At 49.3% G+C, this 14,770-nt stretch overlaps 1 long non-coding RNA gene across 1 annotated transcript; it reads right to left on the bottom strand.

Moving 5' to 3' along the window:
- Positions 1-1,132: 1,132 nt before the first annotated feature.
- On the bottom strand, positions 1,133-13,298 carry LOC134759288 (uncharacterized). Its single transcript, XR_010135393.1, has 4 exons — positions 13,177-13,298; positions 12,896-13,004; positions 6,847-7,011; positions 1,133-1,299 (listed from the first exon to the last, which is right to left on the bottom strand). It is a non-coding gene; the product is annotated as an uncharacterized lncRNA (long non-coding RNA).
- Between the last annotated feature and the right edge of the window lie 1,472 nt (positions 13,299-14,770).

The raw sequence follows: 14,770 nt of genomic DNA, 5'->3' as shown, positions 1-14,770 counted from the left end.
TGGTGGCCAGGATCAGGGCGGTCGCAGTGGAGGTGTTGGGAAGTGGCCAGAGTCTGGCTACATCTCGAAGGCAGAACCCATCGGATTTCTGGCTGGATTGCAGCTGGGATGTGAGAGAAAGAGGAGTCACAGGTGACACCACAGTTTTTGGCCAGAGCACCTGGAAAGATGGAGAAGCGCTGTCTTGAGATAGGGATGGTCAGGAGTTTGCTTTTGGCCATATGACACTTGAGATGCTCTCAGACACCCAAGTGGAGATGCTCTCGGACACCCAAGTGGAGATGCTGAGCAGACAGGGCTGGGTATGAGTCTGGGGCCCAAGGTGGGTGGGGAGAAAGAGACAGAGAGAGATCCAAGCTGGGAACATATTGGTGTTACCACGGTGGATTGGGAGGGATGGGGGTCGTTGGCAGCAGCGCATGTGAAGTCACTGTCACTGCCTGGCCTTTCTCTGCCCCTCAGTTGTGCCTCAGAGAAGAGAGGCAGACATATCTGCCCCAGAGCCCACCCAACTTGGCCCGCCTGCCATTCCCCTCCCCACCTCCCCTCCTGCCTTCTTTCTTAGTCACCTGTTGTCTAAGTGTGGGTTGGGGGAGGGTGTTGCTATTTTGGGTTCTCTCTGCCCCCCACTGAACAGAGGAAAGTGCAAGGGAGGCCATCAACGCCAGCCCCATCAATCTCGAAAACTAGGTCACGCTGGAACCTGGGGCCTCCACACTGGGCTCCAGCCGCATCTGTCATTGACCTGAGACTCATGCATCCCTGCTCCTGGCAGGTACCATCTGTCACCCACAGCTCCTCTGTCTGAGCTCAGGATGCAGAATGGCCGACTCCTTTGCTGGTTCCAAGCACAGGCCATGGAAAGGGGCCTTCTGTTCATTGCATTTTTCACAGAGAGACTTATTCCCCATGCTGACTGTCCACTGTGACCACCAGGAAGTTCAGTGGGTTTGCAAGGGCCCCAGTCTCCTATTTCAAGCTATCCTCCTGCCTGGGCCTCCCAAAGTGTTGGGATTATAGGCATGAGCCACTGTGCCCAGCCATAATCAGTGCTTCATACCATCAGATCTGGTATGTGGATTGAAACCTGTTTGTTAACTTGGATCTACACAGAGCCAAGCAGTACAAAAACTTGGAAACTTGGTTGAGTTTTTAAATCTTTTATCCAGGTTTTATCCAGGTTTTAACCTAGATGCTCACTGGGTAGAATTTAAGAGCTCAGGGAAGATTCAGAACCCAGGCAAAACTGTTTCTGGCTGAAGCTTTTCATCATTTGATCAAGCATATGTAAGGTTAGCTCTGAAAAAGAAGTGTAAACACTGTTAATGATTTTTAAAAATGTAAAACTTTTTTTATATATATTGCATGCACACACACGCCCACACACCCACACACACATACACCGTGTAACCTCCACCCAGTTCAAGATCTAGAACATTTTCATCCCCCATTAAGGTTCCCTAGAGCCTCTCCTATCAGCCGCCCCTTCCCACCAAGAGCTAAGCACTGTTCTGATGTCTCTCACTATGGGTCTGTTCTCCAGCTTTCCGTAAGTAGTGTTTTGAATTGCAGCGTATGGACTCTTTTGTACCTGGCCTCTTCAGCTCCTCATTATACCCATGAAATTCATCTGTGTTTGAGTGTAGCAGGAGTTCCCGCTTTTTAGTTGCCGTGTTGTGCTTTATTGTATGAATACCACATTTTGTTTAGTGCTAATGATTTTACTTAAGCAACCTGAAGACGTAGATACTGTGTCTTTTTCAGGATTGTAGCCAGAGAGCCTGGCACGGACTTTGTCGAATGAATGAATGAATGAATGAATTGCATTATTGCTTTTACTTTCAGTGGGCTTTAGCCGGGGCTGGGTTCTATCCTCACAGTGTGGCATTGTCACCATATTCATAGACTGCCTCTCGGTCATGCTGGGCTTCTCTATCGAGGGCCTAGTAGTTGCTCATGAAAAGCTCTGGGGAGGACCTCTGGTCCGCAGTCCCTGCCCCACCCCGGCTCTGGCCAGGGCCTGTCCTCTCTATCAGCCCCGTGGCAGAGCACCACCTTGTTATAATCCTGGTTCTGGGGTTGCTTGAGCAACTAACTGATATGAGCCCTTTCCTCACCTTGGGGAAAGGGATGGAGACATTCCTATATGGTGTAACCTGAAGTCATCAATGCTTGCTGCAGGGGGGAGGTGCCCAAACCAGAGAGAGGGACTGGACCCAGAGCCCCGCTGTGTGACAGTGGCCACACCACTGCCCTCTCTGGGCCTTGCTTCCCTCAGCACAGAGAGCCTGGCTTTGTCTCACTTTGAGTTCTCTCAGGGCTTTGGTTCACCTTTGCCACAGTTGGCTTGGGAGCCTGTAGGATGGGACAGGTGGATGATGTTCCAGAATGTTCTGCCTCTGTTAGCTGTTGGGATGGGCCGATGGATCCCAAAGCTGCGGTCCCAGAGTTGCCTTTCCTGGCAGAAACCTGTTGCTCAGCCACGCATGTTGCCAATTGGGCCACATCCCCCAGCTCTGCCCCGGCCCTCGTCTTTGATGGTGAAATGTGAAATCAGGAAGCGGCGAGCTCTTGAGTGAAGTTGTATCGAAATGAATCCATCAAGGCAAATGGGATCTTGATTTTTCTTCTGTTCCGTGGTTGCTGTTTCCTGAGTTGGAAACGCGAAAGGTGACAGGGTGCTTTCAATAGAAAACGGAGTGAGATGGATGATGGAGTGAACGTGGAGTGGGCATGCGAACATGAGGCCCTTGGTGGGGAAACGGGTGCCTCCGACAGGCGCTGCACCTTCCAGCTGCGTGCACTGAGGCTGATCTACGCAGGCCAGACATCTGGGGGGCCCAAGTGAAGAGAGGCAGAATGTCTAGGTCAAGTTTGTCCAACCCGCATCCCAGGATGGCTTTGAGTGCAGCCCAACACAAATTTGTAAACTTTCTTAAAACATTATGAGATTTGTGTGTGTGTGAATTTTTAGCTTATCAGCTATCGTTAGTGTCAGTATATTTCTTTTTTCTTTTCTTTTTGTTTTGTTTTGTTTTGAGATGGAATCTCACTCTTGTCGCCAGACTGGAGTGCAGTGGCGTGATCTCAGCTCACTGCAACCTCTGCCTCCCGGGTTCAAGGGATTCTCCGGCCTCAGCCTCCCGAGTAGCTGGATTACAGGCGCCAGCCATCATGCCCAGCTACTTTTTGTATTTTCAGTTGAGATGGCCAGGCTGCATGTTGGCCAGGCTGGTGCTGAACTCCTGACCTCAGGTGATCCGCCCGCTTTGGCCCCCCAAAGTGCTGGGATTACAAGCATGAGCTACCGCGCCCTACCGTGTCAGTGTATTTCATGCGTGGCCCAAGACAATTCTCCCAGTGTGGCCCACGGAAGCCAAAAGCTTGGACAACCCTGGCCTAGGTGTTTTGTCTACACAGTAACAAATATGCAACACGCATATGACTGCTCTGTGTGCTCCCGACAGCATCTCTAGTCCATCATAGTATGCGTGTCTGCTGAGTTCAGACGTGGCTCAGACTGATTCTCTGCATAATTGGTGTTTCTTTTTCTTTTCTTTCTTGCTTTCTTTTTTTTTTTTTTTTTTCCGAGACAAGGTCTCACTCTGTTGCTCTGGCTAGAGTGCAGTGGCACAATAATAGCTCACTGCAGTCTGAACCTTCCAGGCTCAAGTGATCTTCCCACCTCATCCTCCCGAGTAGTTGGCACCCCAGGCACACACCACCATGTCCAGCTAATTATTATTATTATTATTATTTTTTGTAGAGACGGGGTCTCGCTATGTTGCCCAGGTTGGTCTCAAACTCCTGGGCTCAAGCAGTTCTCCTGCCTTGGCCTCCCAAAGTACTGGGATTACAGGTATGAGCCACAGTGTCCGGCTATAATCAGTGTTTCATACCATCAGATCTGGTACGTGGATTGAAACCTGTTTGCTAATTCCAGTCTACACGGAGCCAAGCAGTATGAAAACCTGGAAACTTGGTTGGGTTTTTTAGCTTTTATCTTGGTCTCTGGCTTGATTGAATGTAGATGCTCATGGGGTAGAATCTGAGCGCTCAAGACACAACCACTCAGTGCCTCCTGAAATATCACTATTAGTCACTCCTTAGGGTGCCCTTTCAAAGTAGGAAATGGGGGAATCTTTTTGAATAGCACCTTCGTGTGGATTTTATAGCCTAAGAAAGGGTCCTGGGATAGCATCAGAGCTGGGAAACTTTGGGAAGGGAGAGAAGGAAAGATGGAGGGCTCAACCCTCTCTGCAGACTTCCAGCCGGGGGACCAGCCCTGGATTGAAAAACAGGCAAGTGGCCAGGCGCGGTGGCTCACACCTGTAATCCCAGCACTTTGGGAGGCCGAGGCAGGCAGATCACCTGAAGTCAGGAGTTTGAGGCCAGCCTAGCCAACATGGTAAAACCCTGTCTCTACTAAAAATACAAAAATTGGCTGGATGTGGGGGCACGTGCCTATAGTCCCAGCTACTCAGGAGGCTGAGGCTGGAGAATCGCTTGAACCTGGGAGGCGAATGTTGCAGTGAGCAGAGATCATGCCACTGTACTCTAGCTTGGGCAATAGAACGAGACTCTGTCTCAAAAAAAAAATAGTAAAATAGGCAAGCAATGATGAAAAGGACACATGGCAACAAGGCCTCTCACATCCACAGGTCACTTCCCAGTGTACAAAGCGCTCTCATTTTAAAGATGAGGAGACAGACACAGAGAAGCTCAGCCAGGCATCAGTGCCACACAGCAAACAAGCAGAATTGTCAAATGTGACCCTAACACCCAAGACCTTTCTACAGCTGAGTGAAGTGTTGTCATAGATCTCCTAGTTGTCAAATTACTTTCTTGCTTTTTTTTTTTTTTTTTTTTTTGAGACAGAGTCTCGATCAGTTGCCCAGGCTAGAGTGCAGTGGTGTGATCTCGGCTCACTGCAACCTTCGCCTCCCAGATTCAAGCAATTCTCCTGACTCAGCCTCCCGAGTAGCTGGGACTACAGGTGCCCGCCATCATGCCTGGCTAATTTTTTATTTTTGTAGAGACAGGGTTTCACCATGTTGGCCAGGTGGTCTTGAACTCCTGACCTCAGGTGACCCGCCTGCCTCGGCCTCCCAAAGTGCTGGGATTACAGGTGTGAGCCACCGCGCCCCACTCTTTTCCTGCTTCTTTCCTGACCACACCATCAGCAGGTCTGTAACTGCTGCTTCTCTGCAGCGTCCCAGAACTAAGCACGTGAATGGCACACGTGAAATGGAAACATGATGTGTCTTTCTCACTCGTGGTCCATGGGGCTTGGCCCCATCTCCCCAGCTGGAGGGAAGCTTCTTGTGGCACATGATCTCAGGCTGTCCCCTCTGCCCACCTCCAGCCTTCCTAACAGTGCCATGGTTCAGTGTGGCTTCAAGTTGAAAACGTGGTGGGCAGGAGAGGTTTTGGGGGCTGGGAATAAAGTGAAGTGGTTGACCTGGCCACTGTTTTTTAAGCCTCTGTGCCTGGTTTGGTTTAACACTGAAGTGGAATCTGTGTATTAAATGCTGTAATGCCTTAAAATTAACTCCCCCGAGAGCATCTGCCTAATTTTTCTCCTTTGGCTCTATGTAAGTTGCTTTGGCAGGGTCTCTGCGAATCTTAGTCTTCCATATGAAAAAGGACTGCTTGCTAAGTATAGCTTATATCCTGAGCCCCAGGGAGAAAACAGAGAAAAGATTTCCGGTAAAATCAACCTCCATAGAAGTTCAGTAGAGGGGCCTCTTCACACTTGCCCTGGTTCTGATCCTGCATGAACAGTACTTTATCCTCTCATCCTCTTCCCTGCTGCAGTCTTATGCTACATGCAGTCCCTCTTCCAGGGAGCTGCTGGACTCATCTCCACGCAGTAGGAATCTGGCTGCATCACCACTGCCCTCCTCTTACCGGAAACGCTTCAGTCCAAGTTCTGTAGCTCTGTGCCCTGACTCTGCCCTGTCTCACACACACCAGGCAGGTCATGTTGGTGGATTAATGGGACTGGATGGAGGGGACATCAGGCAGTGGAAGTGGCTGTAGGGAACCAGGGTGAAGGCTACACCCCATCTAAAGAGAACCAACCCAACTCTGATTATTGCCATGGAAGAATATGGCCTCCATGTTTCCAGATCCTGATTGTTCAACATAATTTTGGGAATCTAGGTTTTTATATGAAATAGACTAATTTTCAAGCGTTGGTTTATATATATATTTTAAAACACTATATAGGCCATCAACAAAGTGTGTCTGTGGGCCACACACCCACATGTTGGGACCACTTTTGCCCTTTGCTGTGTGGCCCCAAGATGTTGGCAGCTCTCCATAAATGCCATGCCCTTTCCTCTCTGTGACTTTCTCCGTCCTGATCCCTACGCTGTCTTTGGCAGGTCAACTTGTTCTCATATAGTGCTTGTAACAGCTATGTGACTTTGGGCCAGTTACTCACCATCCTGATGCCTCAGTTCCCTCCTCTATAAAGTGGGAATAAGGGTGACTGGGAAGAATACGTGAGTTAACAAATGCAAAGTATTAGAAAACGCTTGACATATTGTTCATCAGTGTCATCATCATCATCATCCTTATTATTGTCCTCCATCTAGTCTTGGCTGTTACCTCTGAGATGCCTGCCTAGACTCCTTGAAAGCAGGCTGTCCCCACCCCACCCCAATTCTGTAACACCCCAATCCCCACAGCCATCTCACTGCATTGATTATCTGTTGGCTTCTCAGTATGCCCTGGGCTGTGGGCACCTTGAGAGGAGGAATATCTTTCTGTCCATACACAACTTCGAACAAACACTTGGCCCAGAAGAGGCCTCCATAGAGGCTTACTGAGTGGATGCACCTTTCATGAATGGTGGTTTGGAAGCCTGATACCACTTGATATTTCCATCCAGATGTTATTGTTGCCACCCAGGCCAAGAATGTGCTTCTTCTGGAGGCACAACAAGGTGGGGCTTGTCTGGCTGCACCACAGCATAATATCTATCCCTCCTCACAGCTCCGCTCTCTGATGGAAGCAAGGAAACAGGAAGTGAAATTGACAGGCACTGACCAACCTGGTTTCACATCAGGGGTGAATGAAAAGGACGAGCCCCCTCCCTGGGGTGGGGCGGGAGGGAGGTGGGAGTGGGGGTGGGGATGGGACATGAGTCATGATGTGTCACTGAGATTTTTTTGGATGCATTTTTCAGTTTCAAAAGCATGAGGCCTTATTACTATGGGTTGAGAACCTGGAGTGCCAAATGACTGTGTCCCAAACAGGATGGCGCAATTGGTGTCTGGTAAAGTACCTGGGAGTTTTCTTTGTTCCAAGTGGGGTTTGTGGCTCAGCACAGGGGCCTTACAGTGATGTTATGGTCCCCATACAGTAGCGATCCGGAAGATCTGAGCCCTGACTAATTCTTCTGCCCTTGAGCTGGTGTTTAAAAGAAAAAAAAACCCTCTGTGGTCGCAACCAAGATGTAATGATAGACTTTGAGCCCCGAGAGTCTCACCCAGCCTACTCCGGCACGTTTTGGGATGCTGTGAAACTGAATTGAGGTGCCTGTCATCATAAGAGAACTGAACGAGTGGGGGTAAGAATTAAGATCAGCAAGAGCTGTCTTTCTCGCTGGTTGTACAAACAGGCACTTGCCGGAAGCTGCCTCAGTGGGAACAAGGTGGAGCTTCATGAGGGCCCTGTTGAGTCTTTGCTGGGAATGATGGAGGTTTTTTCCATTTTCTCATTTTCCATTACTCTAATATGGTTATGACCTGGGACTTTTTGTGTGTGGGGTCCTGGAAGGATGTTTGTGATATTCAGGAGTTCTGGTGGGAGTCGGGTAGGGTGTGGATAGGGTGAACCTGAAACTTGCCCCAAATTTGTGTTCCATTCATCAATAGCAATTGCCCACCACATCTTTTAACATTTATTCAAGAGATGCACGTTGTGGCTGGAAGAATATGGGATTTGGAGTCAACTGTGCCTGTTCTTTCCTAGACAACTGGGTTGGACAAATTCCTCTACCTCTCTGAGCCCCGTTTCTTCATCAATAATGCGTTTGTGATGTAGAGCTTTTGGGAAATAATTAAAGGGATGATGTGCAGACAGGTCCAGACAGACTGACCACAAGGCTGGAGAAGGTCAGTCTTAGGACCCTCCCAAGGCCATTTATCTTTTTTTTTTTTTTTTTTTTTTTTTTTTTTGAGACAGAGTCTAGCTCCGTCGCCCAGGCTGCAGTGCAGTGATGTGGTCTTGGCTCATTGCAACCTCTGCCTCCCGGGTTCAAGAGATTCTTGTGCCTCAGACTCCTGAATAGCTGGAATTGTAGGCGCCTGCCACCATGTCTGGCTTATTTTTGTATTTTTAGTAGAGACAGGGTTTCACCATGTTGGCCAGGCTGGTCTAAAACTCCTGACCTCAAGTGATTCACCCGCCTTGGCCTCCCAAAGTGCTAGGATTACAGGCACCCTTTATCTAATTTTATTTGTGTATTACCATATTTTTTAAAGAGGGACCCCCAAATTGTATAGGCTTCAGGCTCAACAGAACCTGGACCCAGCCTTGATCTTGTATCTTGAATAATGAAGAACTAGCTCTGGGAGTAAGTGCTGGAATCCTGGCTTCATCTGTCGATAGGGTCCCGCTGTTGGCATGCTGTATTTGTTCATCTCATATGCAGTTGCTACGAAGAGCATTTACTTATTATCCCAAACGGGAATCACACCCCGGGACCAGCCACCCTGTGTAGATAATAACTATGGATAGTCCCTGCTAGAAAATAAAAGGTCCAAGGTGATATATATATATATTATTTTTTAATTTGCTTCAGTGGCAGAAACAGGAGTAGATGTGAAGGGCCTGGTCCTAGTTGAGAAGTTTCTCAACTGATAATGATGGTTAACATGTACATCAGCTACTACAGGATCTCACAGGTGGGGTTATCAATGGATAGGATGAGGATCTGTGAGGTGGGCAGGGCAGAGGTCATCATGATCCCCTTTTAGCAGATGTACAAACAGACCCAGAAAGGTCAAGGAGGTCATTGGAGGTTGCACTGCCATGAAAGGTACAGCCAAGATTCAAATGCAAGTCATCAAAACTCCAAATGTAGTGCTCCTTCAATGCGTACCACGTTGCCTCTCCAAGAAGCTGAGCACAAGAAAGATGGCAGGGTGGAGCTGCTGACAAGTATTTGTTCTTTATGCAGAGTGACCCCATTTTAAGGCTGCCTATTGCGGTGGACGAGAGCAGAGTGGGTGGTAGGGCTCTGTTTACTGAGCATTTCTGCCTGCTTGACTCTGTGCCCGGTGGAGCTCACGAAGCCCTCTCAATGCAGCCAGGTACACATCAGTCTCTCGGGTTTACGGAGGAGGAATCTGAGGCTTACACAGGTGGCAGAGGCTCTTTGCTTCCTCCACTCTCTTTCCTTAGTTGTCAGGGTTCGAGGTTAATCTGATGAGGTTGGCAACCTCAACTTGTGGAAAACCAAAACCCCGACTGAGTGTCTTTTATTCTTTCTTTATTTATTTTTTTTTAATTAGAAGAAAAGGTCTCGCTATGTTGCCCAAGCTGGCCTCAAACTCCTTGGCTGAAGCAATCCTCCCGCCTCAGCCTCCCAAAGTGCTTGGATTGCATGCATGAGCCACTGCACCTGGCTGTGACGACCCTTTGATTCTGCGACTCTATTTTTCCTGACTGACTGTCGAATTAAGACTTTGGTATTGCGTAGGAGGAGATTTTCTTGTGTTTTGATTAATGTTGAACGTTACTCATCTAAGAGGTTAATGTGGAACATTCGTTGCAACTAATCTACCTATACACCTTCAGTCGGGATATTTATCAGTGCTAGGAAGACTCCTAGGATATCAGGATGAGAAGGGGCTTTCGAATGTGTCTATTCCAGGGGCTGCAAACCTAGGCACCTACATGGGTCAGGCAGATGTCTACACCCTGTGCATCAGGCCAGGCCAGGTACAAGCCGACAAGGTGTGGCAGGGCCGTGGCATTCAAATTCAAGAATGTCAACACTCTACTGACCAAACAAAACTTGTTATATAGGGAAAATGTGGCCCACCTGCTGTCAGTTTACAACTCAAATGCGGGCAGACCCCTTCATCACACCACCAGTTACTTTGCTGAGGTCCTGAGCATGAAAGTAACTTGCCTGGCTGGGCGCGGTGGCTCATGCCTGTAATCCCAGCACTTTGGGAGGCCGAGGCGGGCAGATCACGAGGTCAGGAGATCGAGACCATCCTGGCTAACACGGTGAAACCCCCGTCTCTACTAAAAATGCAAAAAAAATTAGCCGGGCATGGTGGCGGTGGGCGCCTGTAGTCCCAGCTACTCGGGAGGCTGAGGCAGGAGAATGGCGTGAACCCGGGAGGCGGAGCTTGCAGTGAGCCGAGATCGCGCTACTACACTCCAGCCTGGGTGACAGAGCGAGACTCCGTCTCAAAAAAAAAAAAAAAAAGAAAGTAACTTGCCCAAGGTCAAGTTAGACCATGAATGAGTTCACCCAGTCTTGTTTGTTGTTGTAAATTAAAAAACAAAACAAAACACCTACATTTGGATGTAGGGTTTTATAGTTTAGTGTGGTCACACAAATTATTTTTGTGGGTGCTCATGATATCTTCACTTTAAATATAAGGAGATCGAGGTTCCGAGAGTTTAGCTAACTTCAACTCCATGTTGGGTGACCCCACATCCTGCTTGCCTGGGACAGTCCTGACCAACACTGTCCTATCATCATTATTAATAGCTTAAAAGCCTCTTTTACTCTTCAAAGTGTCCTGCTTGGGGGATAAATCACAGGCCACACTATGGGCCTCAGCCCAAGCCATAGGCGGGACTCAGCCGTTTTCCTGGCCTCCTGAGGCAACACGTCTAGTGCACGGCTGTGCAGCTCCGACTCCTGATCTGAGACTCTTTCCTCCTGTGTCTGCTTGTGAGAAGGACGGCAAGGTGGGTGGAGCAGTGTGGCTATAAAGAGGAGCGTGGACTGTGGTGTCCGTCTGACTTGAGTTCGAATCCTGGCCCTGCCCCTTACCCGCCTGAGTTACTTAACCTCTCCGAGCGTCATTTTCCATGCCTGTGAAATGGAGGTAGTAACAACAGCTGCTTCGTAGCCTTGGTTTGAGGATGCACTGAGAGAATGCACTCTTAGTGCTGTTGAGTGCTTGGAATTGGTTAACCTTGGGCCCCTGGGGGAAACATCACATTCTAAAACATTTAAGGCAATCTGCAGCCTCTACCAGCACTGACACCTCCCTGAGGATGAGCAATGGCCTGACCAGCTCCAGGGCAGGAAGCCGGGCCTCGGCCCACATACTTGAGATGCTGGTGCCAGGAGCCAGGCCTGTGGAACTCAGAGGGGTGGCGCTGGGGATGTTTGTAACTCCTCACTTGTTTCATGGAGGAGGTGGGTTTGGAGTTGAGTTTCTAGAGTGGGAAGGTGACAGGTGGGCTGAGGCGCACTCTGGGATCTGGGTAAGACCTGTTTCCCAGGAACTGCAGGGGCTGGTAAGGTACAGCCAGGGGGCTGGGGGGCAAGGAAGGCTGAGCCGGTGAGCCTGCCAGGGACACGGGGCGATGGGTGTTCTCCAGATAATCCAGGGAGAAGCACCCAGACCCTAACCAAGCTGCGGCTCCATGGCAGAGGAGCCTGAAATCCAGCCTGGCTTCCTTTGGGGCTGTTCAGCATCCCCTGGGGAGCTTCAAATAAGAAATCCTTTTGTGCAGGCAGCACTCCAGGCTAAGTCAGGATTCTGGGGTAGGCACAGACCTCAGCAGTTTCGGCAGCTCCACTAGGGTTGAGCACCAGGGTTCCAGGCAGTGCGCCAGAGCTCAGCCCCCAATCTGGGTCTGATCCTCATTTGCAGACCCATTTGTTACTGTGATGACTAATTATCATTGTGAGCAAATCGGGCAGTGCTGGAAAAGCCCTTTGTAAACCATTAAGGGCCCTGCAGGCATAAGGTCACAGTCAGCAATCCATCCGGCTGGTCACTTGGGGCAGCACCTGCTGACAAATGAGTGTCACCGGGTGGCCCCCGGTTTGGGATTTACACTTTGGTCATGGCTAGGTGCAGTGGAGCATTGACTAGATGAAGAAAAGCACTTTTGGGGGCTTCAGGATGGAGCTCTGAGGTCTGCGTCGACCTGAACTTGCAGGCAATGGTGTAGTGACCAGCTTCATGTAGGCGGCTCTGGGCCTTCCCTTCTCCAGGCCTCAGTTTCTCCCTCTGTATATGGGGACAGGTGTGAGGCCACCACATTGCTGTGAGAATTCAGTGTGAGGTTTTTGCTCATCAACACACTTTGAGGTCTCAAAATTTAAAAATCCCCGTTTGTTCACAATGATAAATGCCAAAAGCCTTAGTGGCAGGCCGGGGCCTTCTCATTTTTTGTGATTCTTTGACAGGATAAACTGATGATCTCTTCTGATGGAACTTTTTCTATTTTTGCAGCATTTTCCCACCTTATTTGGGGGCAGTTGTTCTCAAATTTCTTTTTTTTGTTGTTTAAATAGAGATGGGGGGTTCTCACTATGTTGGCCAGGGTGGTCTCGAACTCTTGGGCTCAAGCTATCCACCTGCCTTGGCCTCCCAAAGTGCTGGGATTACAGGCATGAGCCACTGCGCCTGGCTTAAAATTGCTTAAGAGTTACCAGGGGGACACTTAAAAAATGCAGGTTTCCTGTTTCTAGGCCAGAGGTTCCGTTCAGTTGGTTCGGAGTGGGGCCCAGGAACCTGCATTTTCACAAATGCCCTTGGAGGAAGTGTTATCTAGAGTGTGTGTGTTGAGGGGAGAGGTAAGCCCAGTGTATGTGTGGTGGGGGTGGAGGTAGAGCTGAGCCCCCATTCCCTCCCTCCCTCATTTATCCCCAGCCTCCTGCCCCACCTTAACATACCTCCTCCGAGCACCTGCACTTGGGCTTCGGCATAAATAGACCAGGTTTAACTGCTGCTTCTGACCCAGGAAAATATGTTCCGTGTCTTGGAGGCTGAGTTTTCTTGGCTCTAATGCAGGGGACGATATAGGGCTCAATGACAGTGAGCCAGCTTTCTTATGCGTCTTTGTACTGGGCAGTGGGGGCTCTGAGATGCTCAGCCTGTGGCTTCTCCCTGACCTTGGAGCTGGCTCACTCCTGTCGCCCTGTCTTCCTGTCCCAGGGACCCCACTCTTCCTCACCTATGCCTTTGGCCTGACCTCACATTGTGGCCAGTGTTTGGGGAACAGGAAGCAGCCCCATGATGGGCAGAGCCCAGCTCTGGGCCTGTGGGGCCGTGAGGAGGTTCAGGACAGACGACCACATCTAATCCGATACCCAAGGAACTGTGACGAACGGCGTGAACCTCAGAAGGGACGCTGTGATGAACAGAACGTGTCTCCAGCCCTGCTCTTGATCTTGGGGGCCCCCTCTGCGCTGCTGGGATAGAAGAGTGAGGATGAGGATGAGAACAAGAGCTGCCGTTTACTGAGTGCGTGACCATGTGCAAGGCTGTCCTCAGCGGCTTGCTCGTGTTAACTCATTTAATCTTCACATCAGCCCCATGAGGCTGAAACTGTTACCATCTCCATGGTAGAGATGAAGAGGCAGAGGCCCAGAGTCGTTAGGGAACTTGCCCACGGTCCCAGCTAGTAAGTTCTGGAGTTCCGTGTTGATTCCAATTCTGGTAGTGCGGTCACACCCACTCTCCGCTATAGCCTTATGAATCACTAGGGCTGGCCTCTCCATAGCACATGACAATTTTCAAAAACACTCTCCTATATGGTAACTGAACTGATCCTTACAATATGTGCCAGCCACTTTTTAAAAACAGCTTTGTTGAAGTGTTATTTACATACTGTAAAATTCACTTTTTAAAAAGAAATGGGGCCTCACTATGTTGCCCAGGCTGGACTCAGACTTCTGATCTCAAGTGATCTTCTCACCTTGGCCTCCCAAGTAGATGGGACTGCAGGTGACTTCACTTGTTTTGGTTGAAACTAAAAGTTTAATTCTGTTTAGTAACGTTATGAAGCTGTGCAAACACAGTCCAATTTTATAATTTTTTTTCTTGTTTTTTTGAGACAGAGTCGGCTCTGTTGCCTGGGCTGGAGTGCAGTGGCACAATCGCGGCTCACTGCAACCTCTGTCTCCTGGGTTCAAGCGATTCTCATGCCTCAGCCTCCCGAGTAGCTGGGATCACAGGCGAGTGCCACCACGCCTGGCTGATTTTTGTATTTTTAGTAGAGATGGGGTTTCACTATGTTGGCCAGGTTGGTCTCGAACTCCTGACCTCAGGTGATCCACCCACCTTAGCCTCCCAACGAGCTGGGATTACAGGCGTGAGCCACTTCGCCCTGCCCAATTTTATAATGTTTCTATCACTGTAAAAAGATCCCCTGGTACCCATCTGCAGTCAGTCTTCACTTCTACCCCAGACTAAGGTGACCACCAATCTACTTCGTGTCTTTGTAGTTTTGCCTTCAGATAAATGGAATTATGCAATATGTGGTCTTTCGTGTGGGGCTTTTTTTACTTCGCATACTATCTTTGAGGTCCATCCACATATTGTCTTTGAGGTCCATCCATGCTGTAGCAGGTAAGCATATGTGCTCTTTTCCCCTGCTGGGTATTATTTAATTGCACGGATATACTGTTTTTGTTTTTCCATTCACCAGTTGCTGGACATTTTGGTTGTTTTTAGTTTTGCCACCAGGTTCCCTTCCTGTTATTGTGCCGTTTTGCAGCTGGACAAACTGAGTTCTGAGGATTATTACTGTCCCCACTCGAAAGCTG

The sequence above is a fragment of the Gorilla gorilla genome, chromosome 9 (assembly GCF_029281585.2).
Source record: "Gorilla gorilla gorilla isolate KB3781 chromosome 9, NHGRI_mGorGor1-v2.1_pri, whole genome shotgun sequence".
NCBI classification, from domain to species: domain Eukaryota; kingdom Metazoa; phylum Chordata; class Mammalia; order Primates; family Hominidae; genus Gorilla; species Gorilla gorilla.
This window is presented reverse-complemented; position numbering and strand designations above follow the sequence as displayed.